Genomic DNA, 9,610 nt, shown 5'->3' on the forward strand with positions numbered 1-9,610 from the left:
ACCTGTTGTCTAATAGTGAGTGTAAAGAAACGCGGCGTTAAAACTGCTCAAGCGTATAAGAGTGAGGATAAATTATATCCTTAGGTGAAACAATATTACGCATGGCATAATGGAAAGTAAAGCATGTGTTTTATGCTCTCTCCATGATCTCTAACGCTCTTCATTTGGATGGTTTTCCAGCCAAACAGCCCTGATTTGCAAGCGTTCCGGTGATGAATGATAGTATTCATAAACGCAGTGGGGCTCAAGGCATTGAACGAATGCATAGTGGAAGAGTTGGGAACGGATCATGGATTTTACATTGCACTTATCTTAAGATGTAACGTATTGCTTTTAAGGATTACTTTCTTTATTTCCATAGAACTGAGCAGTGTTTTGCAAAATTTCGCGACGTGGATGTTTAAAAGCACATTTTATTCCAGTCTGGAAAACCCCTGAGCTTGGATTTTCTTTGTGCCGCAAGGTCCTTAGCATTCGGACATAGCCCCTCGCAAAGAAAGGCAAGTCGCCTAATTGTTGCAGTCTTTTTTCCCCTCACAGCGAATTGAGGGAATGCCGCCTGTCTTCGCTTTGTGTTTTTCACCTTTTAACTTTTGGATCCAAGTAAAACTCATTTTAAGCGTTGCATTGTCTTGTCCGCATCGCTGTTTTCTGAGCCTGCAGTAGTTTAATAGTTCTTGACACATTGGTGGATAGGGTTATTGAAATACGGTGAACTCAGTGCAGACATGCAAACAAAATGGATGAATTGATGAACCCTGCTGGGTTTTCTTTCGTTTCCTTTGTGTGGAGTCTCAGCAAATTGTTTCTTAAACCCAAATACTTTTCAGTAAAATAATTCTTAATGTTTCCACTCATTTCACTTGTTTATTGTTTTGGTGGCTTGAAGTGCATGTTTTAATGTATGCTTACAGCAGTAATCCTTGTATCAGTAGAAGCAAACTGTTTCCACCATACCTTATTGCAGTCTTCATTGGAAAATAGGTTTGGCTACGATTTAATCCTTAGCTCGCCTAACTCCAGTAAACGCGAATGAGAACCGATACTGTGTGTCAAGCAGCGACTTAAGTTGTTGCAAAAGCTGGGATGTAGATAGTCCTGGTTATGTATTTACAATCGAACACCAACTTAAACTTTTCTTAAATGTAGGTGCGGCGTAAACTGCCTTAGAATCATGGATATTTAGATTACTGTACCAAACTTGGTCCAGTGCCAGCATTCGAGCTTTTCAATGAAGGCCTCTAAGCCTCGGCCTGTCTTTGCGTGGGTGTTGGGGGCGCCCTGAGTACCACCCCCGCAATTCTTGTCCACTGTTACTCTGAGGCATTTAGGCCTTACCCTGTGCAGACAATGATCCGCTGAGCTGGTTACGTCGCTTGGCGACAAGTAATTTGAGACCACTGTTGATGGCTTACAACCACCTACAAAATGACAATGGGTCAAAAAAAGAGATGCATTGTTTCCATACCCCAGAATAATGCAAAGAAAACACATTCATGGTACTAATGTTTTAATTTGGGATTAGTTAAAAAATCAATATTTGGTGGAATATCTCAGATTATGATTGTAGCTTGTTCATGCATCTTGAGGTGTTCTCCACCAGTTTTTCACACTGCTTGTTAAATAAGATTTGATCACCTAATCAGAATCTCATTAAATACAATGAGCTGTACATATGGTGGAATTCAACAGACTGTGGAATTGAAATCATTGTCAAACGTAGAGATACTGATTGGGACTGATCTCTTAATTTTCATCGAGAGTTATGTTTTTATATATGAGTTTTTTTTTCTAAACTTTATTATAAAATATATGGGGTTATGGTCCCATTCTATTCTGTTCAAATGTAGGCCTACTGTTTTTACAATTCCTGTGAGAAGCGTGTGTGTGTGTGTGTGTGTGTGTGTGTGTGTGTGTGAGAGAGAGAATCCAAGAGCCCCTATTTGAGATTGATGAGTGGCATGTGTTGGGAGTCTGCCCTCGACAAATGGTATCCTTGACTGTATTATCAGTTTTGTAAACAATCCCTGACAAGTGCGTGAGTAAGAAGTGCATGCACACAGACACAGCAGAAACAGGAGGTCTGTGTTTTTGGCTTCCTAATCAGGAAAGTTTGCGTTCCCTTCATATACAGCCAATCAGAGAGAAGGGGACAGACATTTAGAAATAGAAAGTGAGGAAAGTTGTGGTTCTTCATTAAAGGAATTGGATTAAGAGTCACTATTCTTAAGAATGTGTTTAGTACCTACTCAGGCACACACAACAGCTTCTTCAATGACAGTTGCTGCTGTTATTTTAGAGCTGACCACACACACACAGACCCAGGTAAACATACAAACAGCTCACTGACATATTTTTGCTCTCCCCAGAAATAGGGCTATGTGGCTAAAGGTCATGTAACCATAGAAACCTAGCCCCCACACTGTTCACTGCTCCTGTACCCCCTTATTCATTCCCTTGGTAAGAGCCAAGCTTGGTAACCTTGGAGATGATGGGAGATGGCTGGGGAATGTGTGCGTGCGTGTGTGTGTGTGTGTGTGATGAGACCTTGTGGTGAGTGTGAGAATTGTGAAAGCAGCGACTCACAAAGTTGTTGAACGATGAGCCTGTTATTGTAAATTGCTTCCTTAGGGTGAAAAACATTTAATACCTTGAAGGTGAAGTGGTGTGTAATGCTATTTTCTGGTTTGTTCATTATTCTTGCACAGTTCAATTAATAGATGAAGACTACAACCTTTGTTTCAATTTTCAGTGTGTATTCAAGATGTTCATTTTCAAAATGTGACAATTTTATACTATCACTGTTCTGGGACATTAATGGATTCAGTGAAATATATAAAAACATCTTTATAGATCTCTAAATATTATGGTGTTGCTCTGATTTTATATGTACTTGTTCATTCTGAACGAGAATAGATTGTAGTGAAATTGTGGGCTCTTGTAGCTCACCTTTAAGAGCAGATAGAGCTTTTTGCTGACACCACCAGTCTTTGGTTTGATTAACAGGGAGCGTGTTCACTTTGAGATGCGTTGCTCTGGATTATGGTATTTGCTTTAAAGGTATACTTATTACTCTTCCTCCCTCAGGTTAGTCCTCCTCCTCTTCAGCCTTCAAAATAGATTCTCTCAGGAGTAAGGTTGAACTGCTGAAGCTGCCGCTGGCTCTATCCTCTAAATCTATCTCAGAGCGCAAAACTCAACTGGGCGTAGCAACAAAACCTTCCAGGAGGCGGAGCTGGGGTCCACAAACCCCAGGCACTGGCCCCAGACATGGACAACGAGTCACAGTACTCAGGCTACTCCTACAAGTCCTCCCATTCCCGTAGCTCTCGCAAGCACAGGTGCATATGCCATTTCCCAACATTCTTCCCTTTTGCCTAAATGTGGGTGGGCATTGATGTTTTGTCTAGAACATACAAATATGAATGTACACTACTGCAAACACTGAGGGTACCACCGTATCGTTATTTAACGATTATCCATTTTATGTTGCTTTATGTACCAACTTGGAGTATACTGTGTATATAAATGTTTATATACATCTGTGTGCGCATGCGTGTGTGGTGGTGTTTCAGGGATCGGAGAGACAGGCACCGCTCTAAGAGCAGGGACAGCAGAGGGGACAAATCGGTCACTATCCAGGCTCCTGGAGAGGCCCTGCTGGACACAGAGTCCACACGTGGAGATGATCGAGTCCGTGTTTTTACTTCATACCTCCTCCAGCCTGGAAAACCATTCCACTATAGCTTCAGACCATAAAAAGTCTATAGTGCTTCAAAATATGAATGATTGACTTTTTTTTTTTTTTTTTTTTTTACTGAAATGTTGGACTGGGCATCTCATGTCTCCTCATGCAGTGTCAGAAATTTTGCTCTAAAATCTCGCAGTACACATATACGCAACACGCGTATAAAAACAACCAATAGGGAACAGCCTGCCATAGCTCACATGCCAACTACAAATAACAGCGGTATAGCGAAATGAGCATGAAGTATGTGGGACACAAAAATATTTTGTGCAGTTGTGGCAGCAGATAGAATGCCTTTTTGATTTCACATTTGTTGTGACAAAAGCACAATATCTTAATGATCTAGCATGATAGTTTCCAGAAAATCTGTATCATGTAGTCCAATATTGAGAACAACTATCGATGGAGCACTGTGCCATGGAGTTTGGTCAAGGTTTCAGATGCATCGTCTTGTACAGTTTGAAATGCAAAACAATGTTTAAGACTGCTGGAATTGCACAGTGCAAAGGCAGGTTGGGGTGAGTACCAATGTTAGCTGGCATGCTTTTGTTGTAGACTTGATGGCCAATTCATTGTCTTTTTTCCAAGTCAAGCTTCCACACATTCACACTTGACACTGTAACCTCATCAGCATGGTATGTTACTCTACAAGTCAAGTTTTCAGAACCAGGTGAATGACATCTCAAAACTATTCTTGAACGTCCTTTTTCAGATTTGAATTCCTTACTGAGAAGTTTGAAAGAACTTAGTAGTCGTTGTTGAGTTACGAAAAAATGTGTCTGGAGTGTGAATGGCCATCATAACTTGCGTTATTCATCGGAGCCTTGCTCACTAAAGCTGTTATTTTAACTAAGCCTACTCGCTGGTTGAGTTACCAAGAGAGGCAAGCTTGTTAAAGTTTAATTCCCGAAGTTTGGGCCCTGCTGTCGGCTTGTATGTCAACACGTAGCCCCCAGGAGAGAGAGTTTCGCCTGGTTTGGGTTCCTACGTGACAGCAAGGATTGTATTTTGCACTCGAAAACTGGAATCAGAGTGTGAGCTAAGAAAGGGGGAGAGAGACAAGTACTCATGCATGTGAGCACACAGCTAGACAACATGGAAAAAAGACACCCAACATGCAGCAGGAGTGGCTAAATCCATACAGAAAACATGAGTACATGAGAAAGTGTTTTTCATGAATATAGTGGAGTGTTCTGATAACAATTTGGTTTGTTTATTTCATAGAGCTTCAAATATTGCATTGATGGAACCAAATAGACATTTAGGAGGAATTTGCCATACTTGCCATACGTCCTTCGCCATATGCATTCTTGCATTTTTCTCTTTGCTGTTTTCTGTTATAGTCATAAATTCTACATATATTTATTGAGAAAATCCTTTAAAGAGGCGCATGTCCATCATCACGTTTTATTTGTTTGGCATTTTTTTTGGTGTTAGATTCACTATTGGAAACAAAATTACTTTTTTTGCATTTGATGTTGATATCATTATGGCAGGCTTTAGTGGAGGTACTGGTGTCTATATTAGATGATTAAATACACAGCACCAGCAGTTCTGAATCTTTGTGTTAAATAATCTATGCTGATTGTCACGATCAGTCCCTTCCATGTTCCGTGTTTTCCATGTCTTGTGTTTTGTTCCGTTCCACGGTTTCATTTTGTCCTCACACTGATTGCGTACACCTGTCCCTCGTTTCTAGTTCATGTATTTAAACCCTGCTGTGTGCCTTGGTCGTGGCTGCCTGTACACGGGCATCTCGTCGTTCCCGGAAGAAGCAGGCTCACGTTTATTTTGATAACGACGAGATCCCAGGTAAGCGTCTACCCGTCTTGACCAACGCTGCAGGGGGGAGCGGCCTGCAGCGCAAGACGTGAAACCACGGAAACAGGGAGTCCAGGAGGGTGGCCAATCTTGACATTATTACACTCAGGAATTAAAAAATATATATTGTAGCATCCCATGAAATGTGATCTTTCACACATAATGAGAGAGGTTGGCAAAGAACTAAAACTCAATTAAATATATCAACTTCCCCTTAAGCCTCTCATATACTCCACATTTAGGAGCAAGCCTACTCCTACACAATAAGCAGTGCGGTATATGAAAAGAGTAGGCGTATCAAATAAACAGAGCAACATGGTTAAGGTCCAGCCAGATATGTAAATGTTTGCCAGAACATCCAGTGTGTGTCTGCCGTTCGGTCAAAACTGGATCAGTCCAGAGGCCGCCCCGTCAGATCTCTTTTGAACAAAACAGTGGTCGAAATGCTGTTGAGAACAGTTTTACAGTTACAACAACAGAAAAAAGACTCAAATATATGCTGGATGGTTTATTCATTAAGGGAGAAAGCTGTCTCTCTTGTGGAGGATTTGCCACAGAGACCTGGGCATGTGGTATGGTCTCTGCACGGTGCCGTCATTACGCTCCAGACCCTCCACTAGAGGAGACAGAAACATCACAGTGGAAATAAAAACAATATAGTCCTGATGATTGGCATATGTGTAGTAGCTTGAGAGTGAAATGTGTGTGTGAGTGTGTGTGAAGGATTACTCCATATATCCCTTTATGTGCTCGACTGTTTCATAAACGGAAGCGAATCCAGGGAGAGAGAAGTCTGGAGGAACGTCCTGCCAGTCAAAGCTAGGCAGACATCTCCCTAGTTCTGGGTGGAGGGAGAGACAGAATATGACTAACAATTAAACCTGCTGACTTATCACTGCAGGTATAAGTACTTTCCTGGTGGTTTGGTTATGTTTTGGTACATAGCATAGTCAAACTGTTACAAAACAGAATGGACAAATTAACAGGTAGTTGTGTAATCCTGCTGTCTTTACCTGGTTTACTTGGCGTGTAGAAATATGGACAAAGCTCTTGATTGAGGATGTCTTGGACACTCTGTAGTGGAAATGCATGTGAAAATCTCATTAACATGCAGAATGCTATGTATGCACAAATGCTATGTATGCGTGAGTGGCTAAGCCAATGCATGAATTACATGTACAAAGAGTTGCATATTGCAAAGACTTTTGATACGACAAATTCTGTTCTGTCAAGAGTGAGGTTTTTTCTTTCTTTCCTCGAGTACAAACTCGAGTCCATCATTCATTGGCTGATATGTTACTATCATACATGTATACATGCAGACTCAAGCAAGGAGTTTGTAATGGTGGTACAACTGTGTTCAGGTCATTTGATACTTTTTATTGATAAAGATGTTCTTTTCCAGACCCAGTAGGGTTTTGTTGTTTGTTTGTTTGTTTGTTTTTTTTGTACCTCTATGAACATTATTGAATAATATTCCTTATAAGGGAATCTCTAATTAATAGAATCATGTGTTTACATTTGGAATAAATTACATTCTGATAATACCCTAGCACCTGAGTCATACACGTTTTCTTTAATGAAAGGGGTTCAAACCTCTCCTGTACACCAAAGCATCCCAAGCCAAGTCTTGGAGGATTTGTCTGTCAGTCATTAAAATATCAGTTCACAGAAAGATGGATGAAACATGTTTTACTTTGATGAACTTTTTACCTTGGAGTACTTTGTTTGGTGTGAGAAGCTGTAAATGTGTCCAGTCCTTAAAGCATTATTCTGATTTTTCTTGTCCCCTCCATCATTTTCATGCTCTCCTTGTAAGGGCTGTGAAGATGCTCAGCAGAAAATGAGCTGCTCAGCTGCAGAAGAGCACTTCAGCCTACATTTCAAGCCAATTCAAATTTGAACTCCTACACTGTCTTCTCATGTCCATTTCTTTTTGAATGTCAGTTAGGACATCAAGATGAATTAAGCACACTAAGCCCGATACTAAGAGACTGGTAGAGTGGATGAGCCACAGAGCAGGACACAGCACTATTTTTGCTTCAGCCAGTGCTAACTTGATGGTCTTGCTGCTTGGGGATTTTGCAGGCTTTGACTTCTTGGGTGTGTGATGAGGATTTTACTTAAATTAAACCCCTTATAAACACGTATGACCAACCTGTGCCTCTGCTCTACCAGGACCTCATCGCGTACTTCTCTTTCAGTAACTCGGAGCCTGTGTTTTTTTGTTTTGCTATTTCTGACATGATTGGGCAACATTTTCCTTTTAATGTATATGTGGAATCCACAAAAATTATACGCACTTAAACGTGCTTCAGCATAAACAAGCAGACACTGCAGTTTGGATTATTTCTAGGGAAACAGGAAAATATAGTATCTTTAATTCGCTGCATAACAGTTTACATTAATTATTAATCATTCGTATGTGTTGACAGTTGCAATAAACAGATTAAGAAAACATGCCGTGAAAATGCTGCCGTGTCCGTATTATAACAGAAATAATGCAGCTTCACTGTGCAGATCATCCATAAAAGTTGCTCTATATGGATTTTATGAATAGTATGCGAATTTTGTTTAAAAAGACGATGAGGCCTAACGGGAAAGGCTAACGTGTCAAGTCGGACTTGAATTCAACGACTCAGGTAACATTGGGCTCTCTAGCTAGGTTAGCTAACAGACAAGCTGTCTATTTGAGATGGTTAACTTAGCTAGTTCACACATTACTTATGCACATCTCTTGCGGCAACAGATTCTAATTTTCATGGCGATGGAGCACGTTAGTTAACTTGCAGATTAACTGCCAACTATTTGCTGTAGCTGCAATTAACGTTATTATCTAGCATTGGCTCGCTAACGATCGGATTGCTCTAAAAGAGCTGTGACAGCTGCATGTCAGTCCTCGGTCGCTGAACTGTCTTCATGTCTAAGCACGGATACCTGTCGATAATGGGATCATTTGGGGGAGAATGAAGTGTGAACTAGCTAGGATAATTAGCTACTATGGCTAGGTACCTGTCCGCCAACGATGTGGCAAATTTAAAATACTGCAGTTCTTTCGTATAAAGGGAAGCTTAAATTGTGTGACATGTGACCTTTTATCTTGGCTGCTGGCTAGCTATTGTAATTAAGTTGAATTTCAGCTTGGACACCTTTATAGTAATTAATGGTTATTATGACACATCATATTCAGCCTCAAAGAACAATCTCTCTCATTCGTTTGGTTAGTGGTCAGTTTTCATCTTTCGCTAAAGTTATATTCTCTTCCCCTTCAGTTTCTTCCAGTGGGATCTCCCTCTCCAAGAAGGTCAAATTTGAGAATCCCGCGTCTGGCGGGAGCCCTGGCCCTCGGGTTCGGGCGGGGTCGCCCTGGCCCTCGGATTCAGGGTTCAACTTGTTCTATGGTTCACCTGGCCTGGTCTTTTCCACCTCTGTAGGCTGTGACTTGGGTAATATTCAACACATTTTTAAAAATGTTTGACAGTTGCAATCAACAGATTAAGAACACATTTTGCAGGTTAATTACTATAGTGGTTGTGTTTTTTAAAATCTACTTCTATTTTAGCTTTAATTTTGAATAAAGCCCATAACTAGATCTGCATGGCTTGCGGCTATTGTAATCAAGCTGAAATTGAGCAGAGCTAAATTATTTAAATAAAGCGCTTTCAGGGTGATGTGGAGGCAAAACAACATGGAAGATTGTGATTTACATCCGCTTGATTTTCTTGAGCCTTCTTTCTGCAAGATTAAGGGTGGGAAAATCAACAGAGAGTAAGTGATGAATTTAACTAGCTGGCATTAGATAAATCACAGAATTGTGGTTGTGTTTTTTAAAATCTACTTCTGTTTTAGTTTTAATTTTGAATAAAGGCCATAACTAGATCTGCATGGCTTGGGGCTGTTGTAATCAAGTTGAATTTCAGCTTGGACACCAATATAGTAATTGAAGGTTATTATGGCACATCCCATTCAGCCTCGAAGAACAAACAGTCTCATTTATTTGATTCGTGTTCCTTTTTTCATCTTTCCCTAAAGGTATGGCAT

This window comes from Electrophorus electricus, unplaced genomic scaffold (assembly GCF_041902795.1).
Source record: "Electrophorus electricus isolate QZ-2024a unplaced genomic scaffold, ASM4190279v1 Scaffold29, whole genome shotgun sequence".
Classification (NCBI taxonomy): Eukaryota; Metazoa; Chordata; class Actinopteri; order Gymnotiformes; family Gymnotidae; genus Electrophorus; species Electrophorus electricus.